Source organism: Bos taurus, chromosome 17 (genome assembly GCF_002263795.3).
Source record: "Bos taurus isolate L1 Dominette 01449 registration number 42190680 breed Hereford chromosome 17, ARS-UCD2.0, whole genome shotgun sequence".
Classification (NCBI taxonomy): domain Eukaryota; kingdom Metazoa; phylum Chordata; class Mammalia; order Artiodactyla; family Bovidae; genus Bos; species Bos taurus.
This window is the reverse complement of record NC_037344.1, coordinates 42,191,272-42,208,277: the sequence shown is the minus strand read 5'-3', so window position 1 is coordinate 42,208,277 and position 17,006 is coordinate 42,191,272. Positions and strand designations below refer to the sequence as shown.

Sequence of the window (17,006 nt, the reverse complement as noted above, 5' to 3'; positions counted from 1 at the left end):
ACTATTATTGTTCTATTTAAGGCCTTCATGACCTTCACTCGAGCTATTTTAGCTGCCTTGTAATTGGCTTTACTCTTTCTGGTCTCCTCTTTCTTAGATTCAGATTTCTTCTTTCCAAATATGACAATGTCATGCCATCCCCATTCTCAATGGTCATCAGCTGTTTTTCATCATGGCAGATGACATGGCCTGATCTCCAGGACCTTTCTGTCCATTTCTTGTCCTTCATCTCTCCACTCTGTTGCTTTCCCCCCTGCACATCAGGTTCTTTCTTGCCCTTATACTTTTGCTTACCATGTTCTCCTCTCCTTTTCCTTCCTAATGTCCATGTACCTGTGAGATCACAGCTCTGACATAACTGGCCCCTGGAAACCTTCTGGAAATCTCCATGCTGAGTTACATGCCTCTCCCCTGGGATCCTGGATTGGGTGGGCATCTCCATCACTCTGCTGACTGCATTAGGTTATGAGTATTAACTCAGGTGGGTTCACCACCCATCCCACTCCCCAGATTTTTGAGACAGGAGTGAGTCACAAAATCAGGTGCACAGCAGATGTTCATTAAATGTTTGCTAAATAAATAAATGCCTACACACCTGACATAATACCCAAATATAATATGCTTTGAAAGTAAATTTTGAGCAATGTCAGCCCTACTGGTTTCTATGATGAATATTCCAAAGATCCATTTAAGTACAATGAAATACTTTGGGATAGATTATTATTAAAACAAAATGAGCCACATAAATGACAGATATATTTATCTTAGAAGCATAAATGAAAAAAAAATAGATTATTGTGATGTGAAACTGCTAGAAAAGCATTTCTTGACATTGGAGTCTCATGTGCTTTACTGCTTTCTTCACCCCCATGCAGCCAATGTGAAAATTTCCAAGAATGATTTTTATCAAATTGCAATAATTTTTCAATACTTGGTAGGCTCCACTCACACGAAAATTTTAAAAATATGTTTTATTGGTGGCTTATGGCAGCGAGCCAAGTGTTATTAATAGGCTGAGCCCTGTGAATGTATCCAAAGTCTAATAGATTCCCAGTTGGAAATGTATCTAATTTACAGCATGAGCCTGTTACCAGATACATGATAATGTACAAAAAACAACATTATTTAATTTTTTGATAGTAAAAACATTTTATTAAAAATATATACTAATAAACCCACAAAACAACATTTTCTTCTTAAGTGTTAATTAAAAATGATTATTATTCATTAGATATGTATTAAGAGACAAGAATGCAGTGAATTCATATTTTTAAAGTGTGATCCATAAATTCTCTTCCCTACCTGTTCCTTTTCCTCAATAAAAAGATGTGTAAAATACAAGGTATTGCAAATATCATATAATAAAATGGATAGACAAAATGTAATTCTCTTGTTAAGTATTTTGCTGAGCTGGTTCCTAATCAAGAGTTTTATCAAAGTGAAAATATGTATTAATGTATGTCAGCCACTAGAGGGATCATATTCCTGAGAGGATAATTTTGTGTTGGAGGGTCCATTAGACTTTAGCAAGCACCTCTGAATGCCTACAATGTGGGTAACCCTACACCAAATGGAGAAAATGTCTTTTCTCCTGTACTGAGTCTGGTTGGCAAACACACTCATCCTAACATTTTTATAATAAAGCATAGAAGTTCTATAAGAGAGAAACTATGCACAATTTCAGGAACACAGATGATGGAGCTGATCAAATAAATTCTGGAATCAAATTCTAGAGACATTGGAGAGCCAACATGATTCTGTCTCAAAACAAGGACCTCAATTCTTGATTTTAGTTGCAACAGTAAACGTTGTATCTTCCAGTAAACTTTAGTTTTCACCATCCTCCAGAGTGTCTCATTGCTGCCAAATGTGTGCAAGGTTCTGAGGACCCACCAGTGACCAAAACTCTGCTCTCCCTGAGCGTGAGAGCAGTGAGGACTGCACACCAGGGCACAAGACAGTTAGCACAAGGTGCCAGAGAGTAGCCATCTGCAGAGCACACAGAAACTCAGCCTGGACTGGGGGGCAGAGATGCTCATCCAGTAGGAGGTGCCTCATAGCAGAGGTATTACAGGAGATACTCAGGTGAATGTGGAGTGGGAGAAAGTTCTCATTAGGAAAAAAAAGGATCTAGAAGCTAGAGGGAGCCTGGTTTATAGGGAATTGGAACAAAAGCATGCAGTTATATAGGCCCTTGAAGACTAAGGGGAGGGGTTAAATCTGAGGAGTACAAAATGAAGCAGGACAAAGAGTTTTGCCAAAAGAATGCACTGGTCATAGCAAATACCCACTTCCAACAACACAAGAGAAGACTCTACACATGGACATCACCAGATGGCCAATACTGAAATCAGATTGATTATATTCTTTGCAGCCAGAGATGGAGAAGCTCTATATAGTCAGCAAAAACAAGACCAGGAGCTGACTGTGGCTCAGATTATGAATTCCTTGCTGCCAAATTCAGACTTAAAATTGAAGAAAGTAGGGAAAACCAGTAGACCATTCAGGTATGACCTAAATCAAATCCCTTACAATTATACAGTGGAAGTGATAAACAGATTCAAGGGATTTGATCTGATAGAGTGCCCAAAGAACTATGGATGGAGGTTCATGACCTTGTTCAGGAGACAGTGATCAAGACCATCCCCAAGAAAAAGAAATGCAAAAAGGCAAACACTTGTCTGAGGAGGCCTTAGAAATAGTTGAGTTAAAACAAGAAGTGAAAGGCAAAGGAGAAAAAGAAAGATACACCCATTTGAATGCAGAGTTCTAAAGAATAGCAAAGAGAGATAAGAAAACCTTCCTCAGTGATCAATGCAAAGAAATAGAGGAAAACAATAGAATGGGAAAGACTAAAGATCTCTTCAAGAAAATTAGAGATACCAAGGGAATATTTCATGCAAAGATGGGCTCAGTAAAGGATAGAAATCGTATGGACCTAACAGAAGCATAAGATATTAAGAAGAGGTGGCAAGAATACACAGAAGAACTATACAAAAAAGATCTTCATGACCCAGATAACCACGGTGGTGTGATCACTCACCTAGAGCCAGACATCCTGGAATGCAAACTCAAGTAAGCCTTAGGAAGCATCACTATGAACAAAGCTAGTGGAGGTGATGGAATTCCAGTTGAGCTATTTCAAATCCTAAAAGATAATGCTGTGAAAGTGCTGCACTCAATATGCCAGCAAATTTGGAAAACTCAGCAGTGGCCACAGGACTGGAAAAGGTCAGTTTTCATTTTAATCCCAAAGAAAGGCCCTGCTAAAGAATATTCAAAGTACTGCACAATTGCACTCATCTCACACACTAGCAAAGTAATGTTCAAAATTTTCCAAGCCAGGCTAAAATAATATGTGAAATGTGAACTTCCAGATGTTCAAGTTGGTTTTAGAAAAGACAGAGGAACCAAAGATCAAATTGCCAACATCCGTTGGATCACTGAAAAAGCAAGAGAGTTCCAGAAAAACATCTACTTCTGCTTTATTGACTACACCAAAGCCTTTGACTGTGTGGATCACAACAAACTGTGGAAAATTCTTCAAGAGATGGGAATACCAGAACATCTTGACTGCCTCCTGAGGAATGTGTGTGCAGGTCAAGAAGCAACAGTTAGAACCAGACATGGAACGATGGACTGGTTCCAAAAAGGGGTATGACAAGGCTGTATATTGTCACCATGCTTATTTAACTTATATGCAGAGTACATCATGCGAAATGCCAGGTTGGAGGAAGAACAAGCTTCTCGGAAACAAGATTGCTGAGGAAATATAAATTACCTCAGATACGAAGATGACACCACTCTTACGGAAGAAAGCGAAGAAGAACTAAAGATCCTCTTGGTGAAAGTGAAAGAGGAGAGTGAAAAATTTGGCTTAAAACTCAATATGCAGAAAACTAAGATCATGGCATCCGGTCCCATCACTTCATGGCAAATAGAATTTATTTTGGGGGGCTCTAAAATCACTGCAGATGGTGACTGCAGCCATGAAATTAAAAGATACTTGCTCCTTGGAAGAAAAGCTATGACAACCTAGACAACATATTCAAAAGCAGAGGCATTACTTTGCCAACAGAGGTCCATCTAGTCAAAGCTATGGTTTTTTCAGTAGTCATGTATGGATATGAGAGTTGGACTATAAAGAAAGCTGAACGCCGAATAACTGATGTTTTTAAACTGTGATGTTGGAGAAGACTCTTGAGAGTCCTTTGGACTGCAAGGGGAACCACCCAGTCAATCCTAAAGGAAATCAGTCCTGAATATTCATTGGAAAGACTGATGCTGAAACTGAAACTCCAATACTTTGGCCACCTGATGCAAAGGACTGACTCATTGGGAAAAAATGACCCAATCAAAAAATGGGCCAAAGAACTAAATAGACATTTCTCCAAAGAAGACATACAGATGGCTAACAAACACATGAAAGGATGCTCAACATCACTTATTATCAGAGAAATGCAAATCAAAACCACTATGAGGTACCATTTCACACCAGTCAGAATGGCTGCGATCCAAAAGTCTACAAGCAATAAATGCTGGAGAGGGTGTGGAGAAAAGGGAACCTTCTTAAACTGTTGGTGGGAATGCAAACTAGTACAGCCACTATGGAGAACAGTGTGGAGATTCCTTAAAAAACTGGAAATAAAACTACCTTATGATCCAGCAATCCCACTGCTGGGCATACACACTGAGGAAACTAGAAGGGAAAGAGACACGTGTACCCCAATGTTCATCGCAGCACTGTTTATAATAGCCAGGACATGGAAGCAACCTAGATGTCCATCAGCAGATGAATGGATAAGAAATGGTACATATACACAATGGAGTATTACTCAGCCATTAAAAAGAATACATTTGAATCAGTTCTAATGAGGTGGATGAAACTGGAGCCTATTATACAGAGAGAAGTAAGCCAGAAAGAAAAACACCAATACAGTATACTAACTCATATATATGGAATTTAGAAAGATGGTAACAATAACCCTGTGTACGAGACAGCAAAAGAGACACTGATATATAGAACAGTCTTATGGACTCTGTGGGAGAGGGAGAGGGTGGGAAGATTTGGGAGAATGGCATTGAAACATGTATAATACCATGTATGAAATGAGTCACCAGTCCAGGTTCGATGCACGATACTGGATGCTTGGGGCTGGTGCACTGGGACGACCCAGAGGGATGGTATGGGGAGGGAGGAGGGAGGAGGGTTCAGGATGGGGAACACATGTATACCTGCAGTGGATTCATTTCAATATTTGGCAAAACTAACACAATATTGTAAAGTTTAAAAATAAAATAAAATAATAAAAAAAAAAAGATCTTGATGCTGGGAAAGATTGAAAGCAGGAGGAGAAGGGGATGACAGAGGATGAAATGGTTGGATGGCATTACTGACTCAAAGGACGTGGGTTTGAGTAAGCTCCGGGAGTTGGTGATGGACAGGGAAGGCTGGTGTGCTACAGTCCATGGAGTCTCAAAGAGTCAGACACAACTGAGCTACTGAACTGAAACCTGAGGATGGGGAAGTGAACTCCAAAGTTAGACTTTGTTCTGGGGTGGGAAGGAGGAAGAGATATATTGATTCCAATGACGTCTGGCAAGATACTGCAGCTACAACAAAGATGGCTGGTAGATATTTGGGGTCATACAATGTTCAAGGATAGCTGGAGGTTTTGAGAGCTTCAGTTTCTCCCATGTTATTCCCAGCTCCATTTCCAGACACAGGGCCTCTAGTCTAGTTTGCTAGTTGGTCAGTCTTGTCTGACTCTTTGCAACCCCATGGACTGTAGCCAGCCAGGCTCCTCTGTCCATGAAATTGTCCAGGCAAAAATACTGGAGTGGGTATCCATTCCCTTCTCCAGGGGATCTTCCCTACCCAAGGACTGAATCTGGCTCTCCTGCACTCCTGGAGGATTCTTTACTGCTGAGCCACCAGGGAAGCCCTGGTCTAGAGGTGTCAGAGCAAGTCCTGCCATGATGCCCCCCATTAGTCCCTTCTTATCCCTCAAGTCCTCTAATTCACAGCTCAAGCATCCATCCTTCCTTCTTCCCTACCCCATCCTCTTAGTGTGGATGAGGAGGACCAGAAAGAAGAAGGCCGACCAGGAGGAGGAGAAGGAGTCTGAGAATTTCAAAATCATCTAGTCTCCAGATGGACTATTTAAAAGAAAATCAGATCCTGAGTGTTCAGCTTAACTGCTGTCTAGAACATCTTCTACAGTATACTGGTTCCAGTACATGCTAAACCAGTGTCCATCTCTCTCCCTTCAACTTCAGCCTGTTTTTTTAAATACCCTTTTAAGAAAGGACAAATGGAATATTTCCTGCTATATCAGTAAACAAGGACGTTACAGTCACCAGTGATTGCTCACCACAATGGTGAGCTGGTGAGCCCTGAGGAAATTCAGGATGTGAAAAACACCGGATACAGTGCTCAGATAGCCGAGGTGCACACCAAAGCAATGATTTCAGTGAGCCCAGTCTCTTGCATCTTCCCATACACAGAAAAGCACTAAATTACTTAACTTGGAATATCTGGTTTTAGTTTAATTAAAAATAACCTTTTGATGTTCACACTACCTGCTCTTTATTGAAAAACTCCTATATAACCTGGTTCCCCACCCTACCTCCCCACCCCCTTGCCTCCTTGGAGCAGTTCTCTCAGGGTTACTTGAGATGCTACCTCCTGGGCTTGAGTCCTAAAAATTCCCACCAAATAAAATACAACTCTCAACTTTTAGGTCGTGCATATTTCTTTAAGTTGACAAATACTACTATTTCCCTTCACTCCCTTGTTTTTGTCCCAGGCTGCCAGTGGATAGAGAGTGAAGTGTCATTGATGAAGGACATGGTGGAGGAGGAGAAAGACTCCTCCAGTCATGCAGTGACATGGGAGTTAAACTGATGTTCTCAAATAACTAATGTCTAAAACATATGGTTGTTGTAGAAGACTCTTGAGAGTCCCTTGGACTGCAAGGAGATCCAACCAGTCCATTCTGAAGGAGATCAGCCCTGGGATTTCTTTGGAAGGAATGATGCTAAAGCTGAAACTCCACTACTTTGGCCATCTCATGTGAAGAGTTGACTCATTGGAAAAGACTCTGATGCTGGGAGGGATTGGGGGCAAGGGGAGAAGGGGACGACAGAGGATGAGATGGCTGGATGGCATCACTGACTCGATGGATGTTGGGAGTTGGTAATGGACAGGGAGGCCTGGCGTGCTGTGATTCATGGGGTCGCAAAGAGTCAGACATGACTGAGCGACTGATCTGATCTGATCTGATCTGAAAACATATGGCATCTTTGAATTCCAAAATGGTAGCAGAGGCAAGCTAGTATATATAGAATGGGCAAACAACACGGTACTACTGTGTAGCACAGGGAACCACATACAATTTCCTAGGGTAAACGATAATGGGAAAGAATATGAAAAAGAATATATATATCTATACTATATATAGTATGGGCTGTCCTGGAGGCTCAGGCAGTAAAATATCTGCCTGCAGTGTGGGAGACCTGGGTTCGATCCCTGGGTCAGGAAGTACCCTGGAAAAAGAAACAGCAACCCACTCTAGTACTCTTGCCTGGAAAACTCCATGGATGGTGGAGCCTGGTGGGCTACAGTCCATGGGCTCACAAAGAGTCAGACACAGCTAAGATACTTCACTTTTTTTCTTTCTTTTCTTTTTTATTATATATAGTATATATATAACTGACTTATTTTGCTGTACAGAAGAAATTAACACAACATTGTAAATCAACTATATTTCAATAAAATTTTAAAAAGTTAAACAAAGACAAGAAAGAAGGAAAGCTTGAGTGTTGTACTAGTCGTGAAAAGAAGAATTTCTGCAAAAATGTAAATCTGGGAGGTCTGTGTTTAACTGAATAACACACAATTCAAATCATAATATGGGCCCTTGCATCACCATATTTGTACTAAATTCTGAAAAATGATGCCTAGATATCTTTTGACCAGCCTAGACAGCATATTGAAAAGTAGAGACATTATATTGCCAACAAAGATCTGTTTAGTCAAAGCTATAGTTTTTCCAGTAGTCATGTATGGATGTGAGAGTTGGACTATAAAGAAAGCTGGGCGCCGAATAACTGATGCTTTTGAACTGTGATGTTGGAGAAGACTCTTGAGCGTCCCTTGGACTGCAAGGAGAACCACCCAGTCAATCCTAAAGGAAATCAGTCCTGAATACTCATTGGAAGGACTGATGCTGAAACTGAAACTCAATACTTTGGCCACCTGATGCGAAGAACTGATTTATTGGAAAAGACCGTGATGCTGGGAAAGATTGAAGGTGGGAGGAGAAGGGGACGACAGAGGGTGAGATGGTTGGATGGCATCACTGACTCAAAGGACATGAGTTTGAGTAAGCTCCAGGAGTTGGTGATGGACAGGGAAGCCTGGTGTGCTGCAGCCCATGGGGTCAGAGTCAGACATAACTGAGCAACTGAACTGAACTGTGAAGAGTGACCAAGAATGTTCACCATTACAACTGAAACAGGTTTATAAAATTGTCCATACTTGGTGAGTTGTGAATGGAAATGACTTCCTTTCTCCCACCTATGCATTACAAATCTGCCTTTGGGCCCCTCTCTCCTGCTTCTATAACAGCATTCTGGGCAGATGTCTTGGCCTTCCAGCACCTTTCGGATATCAATACAACATCATTTTTAGTTATTCAAGTGCTGCTCCAATCTCCAAAGGACATTTCCACATCTCAAAGTTGACCACACCATTTCTATACAGTTCTAACTGTGACATGTTTGGATTTACAATGAGTCACAACTTCAGTCTTAAAGCTTCTCCCAGTTTATGAGCTCTCTTCCTTGGGTCCTGGGAGGCGGCAGGTCACCTCACTCTTGTCTCTTTCCCAGGTGCCTCCTCCAAGACCCCTTGTCACTCCACACTGCTGATGCTCCAGGATCAGGAAAGGGTGGAGGAAAGAGATGAAAGGCTACGTTCTCCGGGGAATGGTGCTCCTGCTATAGGCAAGTGGGCCTCCTGTCCTGACAAGCACTTCAGTCCTACGGGAATTAGGAATCCCCTTCCCCACTCCACCTCCTTCTCCAGCACTGCACAGTTTCCTAACTCAACAGTGGATTCTCTGGCTAACATTTTCCTTACATTCACCACCCAACTCCAGCCCCAGGAGTAGTCACCAAGGAGCAGCTGCTGATGTCACATTCTTTCCTGATGAGTCACCCTGGCTGCCTTCCAGGCTGCTGCCTCTGGCTTTGGGAAATGTTATACTTCTTTTGCCCACCGAATTCTTTAGGACCAGCCCCTCCCCTGGCAGCTGCAAGCTTTGCTCAGATTCTCAAGCAACTCCAATCCTAGACTTTGACTCTCCCAGGGAAGAATCATAGCAGCCAGCCGACCACCCCCAAATCCCAGGAATCACAAACTCCCAAGGATGCTGTCACTGTGTTTGGAAGCCTGAGTTCCTGCAGCTTCCTGAGCACCCAACTGGGTACAGAAACATATTTTCTTGTTTCTAAAAAGCTGGCATGCTCTCCATTCACAAAAGACTATTTCGGATCACCCATATTACACCCTCTATCATACTTTGTTCTCAGCTTTGGGACCTGAGCCAAAGCCTCCTCCAAGAGGAAAGCCTCACCTTAATATCCTGTTACACCAGTATGCTTTGCAGCAACCCTACAAGAGGGCACTTAAGGTGGCACAAGAGATTCAATACACATACACAACCAGGATCTAATTCAATTCTGAAATTGATGTTGAAAACTCGGCCTTCATGCACTGGTGCTGAATCAAATCTTAAAGAGAGTTTGGGATAAAGTAGAAAAGAATAGGTTTATTACTTTGACAGGCAAAGGGGGACATAGTGGGCTGGCACCCTCCAAAACTGTCTGTCCCAACCTGGCAGATTTGGTGAAGAGGATTATAGCAATGGTTTAAGGATGGAGTTGCTGATAAGATTAGAGTGTGTGCAGGGCCTACACTCTTTTAATCTGGGCTTAGGGGTCTCCTGACAGGCTTTGAGGTTATCAAATCCTTTTGTTGGGGGTTTTCAGTGGCCACAGGACTGGAAAAGTTCAGTTTTCATTCTAATCCCAAAGAAAGGCAATGCCAAAGAATGCTCAAACTACCGCACAATTGCACTCATCTTACATGCTAGTAATGCTCAAAATTCTCCAAGCCAGGCTTCAGCAATATGTGAACCATGAATTTCCAGATGTTCAAGCTGATTTTAGATAAGGCAGAGGAACCAGAGATCAAATTGCCAACATCCGCTGGAACATTGAAAAAGCAAGAGAATTCCAGAAAAACATCTATTTCTGCTTTCTTGACTATGCCAAAGCCTTTGACTGTGTGGATCACAATAAACTGTGGAAAATTCTGAAAGAGATGGGAATACCAGACCACCTGACCTGCCTCTTGAGAAATCTGTATGCAGGTCAGGAAGCAACAGTTAGAACTGGACATGGAACAACAGACTGGTTCCAAATAGGAAAAGGAGTACGTCAAGGCTGTATATTGTCACCCTGCTTTTTTAACTTCTATGCGGAGTACATCATGAGAAACACTGGACTGGATGAAGCACAAGCTGGAATCAAGATTGCTGGGAGAAATATCAATAATCTCAGATATGCAGATGACCCACCCTATGGCAGAAAGTGAAGAACTAAAAAGCCTCTTGATGAAAGTGAAAGAGGGGAGTGAAAAAGTTGGCTTAAAGCTCAACATTCAGAAAACTAAAATCATTGCATCTGGTCCCATCACTTCATGGCAGATAGATGGGGAAACAGTGGAAACAGTATCAGACTTTAGTTTTTTTGGGCTCCAAAATCACTGCAGATGGTGATTGCAGCCAGGAAATTAAAAGACGCTTACTCCTTGGAAGGCAAGTTATGACCAACCTAGATAGCATGTTAAAAAGCAGAGATATTACTTTACCAACAAAGGTCCGTCTAGTCAAGGCTATGGTTTTTCCAGTGGTCATGTATGGATGTGAGAGTTGGACTGTGCAGATAGCTGAGCGCCAAAGAATTGATGCTTTTGAACTGTGGTGTTGGAGAAGGCTCTTGAGAGTTCCTTGGACTGCAAGGAAATCCAACCAGTCTTATCTAAAGGAGATCAGTCCTGGATGTTCATTGGAAGGACTGATGCTGAGCCTGAAACTCCAATACTTTGGCCACCTCATGCAAAGAGTTGACTCACTGGAAAAGACCCTGATGCTATGAGGGATTGGGGGCAGGAGGAGGAGGAGATGACAGAGGCTGAGATGGCTGGATGGCATCACCGACTCGATGCACATGAGTTTTGGGTGAACTCCGAGAGTTGGTGATGGACAGGAAGACCTGTCACAAAGATTGAGACACGACTACCGACTGAACTGAACTGAACTGAACTGAACTTAGTTCTTCAGAAGAGCTCAAAGATATCCCTTGAGGAGGAACCAGGAACCTGTCCCAAGTCTGTACTATTGTTTCTTGGCTGCTCCTCCCTTGTCTCTGCATCCCCTCCCCTCCCTGATTAGCAACTGTGAGAACCTGCCCTTTGGGACTCAGGGAAGTTCATGGAGGCTGGAATCTGTTCCCTACAAAGAAAATGGGAGACACAGAAATGCTTCCATGCCCAGGAGCCCCACAGGGTCCTGCTAGATTTCAAAATTTGTAACTCTGAGTTGAAATCTTCCAGAAGGCATCTAGTTCAATTCTACAATCAATAGTTTAATCAATAGTAAAAGAATCCTCATAAGACTGTGTCCAAACTTGGCTTGAATTCCACTGGAAACAAGGACATTTCCACATCTCAAAGCTGACCACACCATTTCTGTACAGTTCCAATTGTGGATATGTTTGTGTTTATATTGAGTCAAAATTGCCATGTAAATTTTCTTGCATTTTTCATGTTCATTCTCTAAAAACTCATAAAACCTGACCAGCTACTTTTCTGAACAGTAGCCCTTTAGGTTTTTTGAAAACAGTGATCATTTCCTTTAGCCTAAACGTCCCCAATTTTTTCCAAGTGTTCTTTATGTCAGGTATCAACGTTTCCATACTATTTTGGCCACCCTCCTTTTATTGTTTTCTAGTTTATCCAACATTCTACTTATAACTTGGTAGCCAGGATTTATACCAACACCAGGAAGAATGAAAGAGGGACTCATTTCTGTTAAAAGTTAATCTCACGAAAGGGTAAAATCATAACACTTATGTAGATATAAAATGAATATGTGTTAAAGATTCATTAAACTAATACCACCAATAAAAAATCCAGGCAGAGATTATAATTGGTTGAAAAGAATCCAAAGAATGAACATTAATAGCTCTGGAATATTGAAATGATTGTGCCAGGGAGGCACAACTGTTTACTCTAAGATGGTGAGAGTTTGATCTGATTTACAGTTTTGTGTTGGTTTCCAGTGTACAGCAAGTTCAGCTATATGTATGTGTGTGTGTGTGTGTGTATCTGTACAGACTTTTATAGATTCTTTTCCATGATAGGTTATTACAGAATACTGTGGAGAATTCTCTGTGCTATACAGTAGGTCCTTGTTGTTATCTATTTTACATATAGTAATGTGTGTGTATTCATCCCAAGCTGCTGATTTACCCCTCACCCATGTTTCCCCTTTGGTAACCAAAAGTTTTATTTTGATATTTGTAAATATGTTCCTGTTTTGTAAATAAGTTCATTTATATCATATTTTTAGATTCCACATATAACAGGTATCCTATGATACTGAAGCCATTTTTAAAGAAAGAATCACTCTAAATTTGTGAGGCAAAGAGGCAGAAACCAGAGAAGAAATAGTTACCCAGCTCCCTAGACCTTAGTGCCGAGTCATGTTGGTAACACACAGCTGAGTGCTTGCTTCCTGGGAAAGGAGGACACCACTTCCATGGAGCTCTGTAGTTCCTCCAAGTCAGAGCGGGCAGGTCAGAGGCAATTGACAGTGGGAAGTTGATTTAAGAGGACGAGAGTTTTCGACACAGGGACTTGATTAGGGTTGGGTCAGGATCACACACAACAGTCCAGGACTGTTGGAAGCAATTCTTGCAGGACAGGAATTCCAAGAATCTGAGGGCTGGAGCTACTGATGCTGTCCTCTGAAAAATGGATGGGACTTCCATAAAAGTCTTGTCACGAACCAGCACATCTGCAAGTATAAAGGCAGTGTGGTGGGAGTGGGGTGGGCACCCAAGCAGATGCTGACGTCACTGACAGGGAGCGGGGTTCCTGTTCTGTGTCCTTCCTGACTGTGAGGGCATCTGGCCTCATAGCCAGCAGAGAGACCACGTCACAGCTAGTAGGTTTAGGGCGCCAGCCCAGAAGAGGAATCCAGATGAATTTCTTGAGGTACAGACCACAGGGGCCACACTCAGAGTAACATTTTCATTGTGGTTTTGGTTTTTTAAAAAATATGCTTGCAATCTTGGCCAAGAGTTCAAATGGGTTCTGAGTGTATCCTAATTTTGGAACAGAAATAATAATTCCAGGAAGAAAATGATAACAAAATTAATAAATATAAGGCACTAGGAAAGTATGGTTATATTTAATAGTAAAGAGGATGGTTTCAATAAATCGGTATGCTAAACACTACTAAAACTTCCCAGCAGTCAAGTCTCTGTCTTCTGAATCATTCAGGACCAACAGCTCTACTTACCAGCCCTTTTGCAAACAGCAAAGCCACGTGCTTAGTTATGAAGAATGCAGTAACATAGAGGAGAAGTAAGTTCTGTGTGTCACTTCTGGGCTGAGGTGATGAAAATCTATAGTATGATGTTCCAGTTGGTCCTTTTCCACTCACAGAGCTCATGAGACTGTGTACAGTAAGTCCCCTAGATACAAACCTTCAAGTTGTGAATTTTCAAAGATGTGAACATGCATTCCATCAACATCAGGCATAAGTGTAACTGCAGCTTGCCCCACCTTCTCCTATTGCTGATGATTCTTCAACTCTACCATCTCCTACCTCCTCTCCTTCTTCCAGTCAGGAACATTTCTTTCCTATACACTCGATACCAGTCTCTGTATGCCAGGTAGTACTGAACTACCGTACTTTTCAAGGTACTGTACTGAGAGATTAAAAGCACTTAATTTTTTTTTGTTTGTCTTTTATGTACTATCTGTGTGAAAAGTATTATTAACCTATTACAGTATAGTATGAAATAGCAGATTGTGTTAGTTGGATACCTAGGCTAACTCTGTTGGACTTGCAGACAACCTGGACTTACAAGCACGCTCTTGGAACAGAGCTTGTTCTTATGTAGAGGACTTACTGCAGTGAGATTCTGGAACCATGAGATGGAACATTCTAGATCCCTGAAACTTCAGAAGGAAAATGTTCTGCAGAATCACTGGACTTGTGGCAGACTTACTGCAGGCAAGACAAGAAACACATGTATGTGTATGTGTGTGTTTGCAATGCCTTTATTCCTGCAGTAAATCTGATTGTACATTATATACCAAGTCCTAAGAGTGACAAAACTGAGCAAGTGGTGACAGAGTGGGTGAAAAATATAGAGATTATTGTTTAAAAAAATCTGATAATGAGGAAAAGGAGGAAACAAGGGGAGTTTTCAAGGTCTTAAAAGCAAACACACATTTTTGATATTTGATTTTATTAATAGACAATTGAGATGCTATAACAGCATTATGAGAGTCTAAGTTAACTTGTTTGGTTTTTAGATCATACAATTAACCCATTTTGAGTGGATAATGCCACTTTTTAACCTTCAGATCCCCATGTTTGAATGGAAACTCGTATCTGAATTTACACATTTGGTGATTTGCCAAGAATTTGACCTCATTGCCAGGAATCTGATCTCATTGAAACTAAAGGCCTATATTAAATCACTCTATTGTTTTCTAAAATATTTTCTATGACTTGTCTGCTTTAGATTATTGAAATATATTTAGGCATCACTTGATGTAAGAAATACTTTAAATTGCTTTCGATTTATCATAAACTATTTTCTGGAGAAATTATTTTTAAACTTCTTTCCACCAATTGCCAGTTCAGTACAGTGTGTTCTCATAATTCCAGGAAGTAGTGTTATGGTTGTCAGGATGATGGGTTGCATAATCAGTAACAGTAAATAGGCTGATTCTTTGAAGCTATTCCTGCTGGAAGGTGTGTAAGAATATCCACAGGAAGGTGCCAAAGTCTACCTGCCAACAACTGAAACCCAGGAGTTGAAAGAGTCAGGGAGATAAATAAGGAAATGTGCTATAACTGTCTTGAAATATTGAAATATTAGCCTGGGAGGCATTGTGAAAGTACACAGTGATCCCTTGTTTCACGTGGCAATGTGTTCTGGGTAAGAAAAAGAGTGATCAATCCTTAATCCACTTTTGCTGCTGGTTTCAGAGCTTGTGTTTTATAAAAAATAAGTCAATATAGAGGAAAAAGGATTCTCTGCTAATTCAGTGTCTGGTGTGGGATGGGTACTCAATAGATGTTTGGTAATAAGGCAATGGATGAATCAATCAATATAGTCACGGAGCAATTGGTCTAAAAGATGAAAACCTATCTGTTAGTAAAATTTAGATATAGCTTGAAAAACCAGGGTCATAGTTTGCACAGAAAAACCTTAGACTGTTAGTGGATGATCTCTTTTCCTTGAAAAGAAAGGAGCTGAAGTGCTAGGTTCAGGCTTGAGAATGGACTTACAGAGCTGGACTTGAAGGTGGGGAATGCATCTCTTGACTGTAGGCTCCAGTGGCTGAGCCAAGAAGAGGCTGTGCTTTGAAAGGCAGTCCCAGGAAGAAGCCAGATTAGAAGAAAGGCCGGTGGCCAGCTTGAAACCAAAAAAATCAGAGCAAGGTAATGGAACAGAAATCAGGAAAAAGCTGGAAGGCTAGAAGCTAAACAAATTCTTGGAAATAAAGCGTCATACTTACAATAACTTCTTAGAGGATGAGGTAAGCATATTGTTGCAGAGATGGCTAGTGGAATCCCAGTACCTTGTCTTCCTTCCTTACTTTGTAATAACAATGCTGGTGGCCAGTAAACACATTGCAGACCAGGAAGAAGTGAGGGCATCTGTTTTTGCAGCTGATTATAGCCAAGAGATGACAGTTTGGCCCACCTCCTGTAGCAAAAGTGGTGTGCTACTTTAAAGGAGCTGTCTATTCCTTTTCTGTATTTTCCCTCCATCCTGTTATGTGAAATACAAATGTGAAGGCTGGTGCCCTAGGAGCCATTTTGGACCATGACGATTGCTTTGCAGAAGGCAGAGTAGAAACTAAGAAGGAGCTTTGGTTTGTAAAGGCTTCATGAACTTGGATTGCTTATTCCTGGATTTGTTTTACATAGAAAAATATAAAGTCCATCTTATTCAAGTCACTGATTTTTGACCTCTGTGCTACAGTTGATACAAAGCACAGTTGGATTTGGTAGTTACAAATATTTCTCCATTTACTCTCTCTCTCTCAAAAAAAAAAAAAAAAGAGTTGTCTTAAATGTAATACAAAAATTTTCTGGAATATCCCTAGAAATTAAAAGCTTGATAAACATTGGTACTGATTGATAATACTAATCACTGACAGAGCTGTTACAATACCTGAAATTTTATTTGGTTTTATATCATGTTACAAAACAGAATGTATGTGAAAAGATGGCTTTTATATTTTCTAGTGAATTAATGGTAATAATCACATAATTTTAGTTTAGCTATAAACTTTGGCCATTCCTCTAATTTTTCAGATGAAAAGGCTGAGTTAATGACTGGACCAAAGGAAAAAATTGATTTATGATAGAGATGAGATTAGCAGCTAGTTAGACTGGTTTCCAGGCCTATGTCTTTCTATTCTACAATGATGCTAATATTTCAAAAGGGATAACATGTCCTTATTTCTATCAAAATGTAATTGCTTAAGTGCTCTTGAAGCCAATAGATATATTCAGTGTGTACACTGAAAGCCTAAAAGTCTATCTTTCAAAAAATTTAAATCATAAACTTAAAATTTTTATTTCCATTGCTTTAAGTTTACAACAACTTACATTCCCACC

At 40.8% G+C, this 17,006-nt stretch overlaps 1 long non-coding RNA gene across 1 annotated transcript in view; it reads left to right on the top strand.

The window, feature by feature from the left end:
• Positions 1-7,740: 7,740 nt before the first annotated feature.
• Positions 7,741-17,006, top strand: part of LOC104974614 (uncharacterized) — a 34,717-nt gene continuing 25,451 nt past the window's right edge. Inside the window, exon 1 of the long non-coding RNA XR_812313.4 lies at positions 7,741-15,916. This is a non-coding gene — a long non-coding RNA (uncharacterized lncRNA). The remainder of the gene's footprint in view (positions 15,917-17,006) is intronic.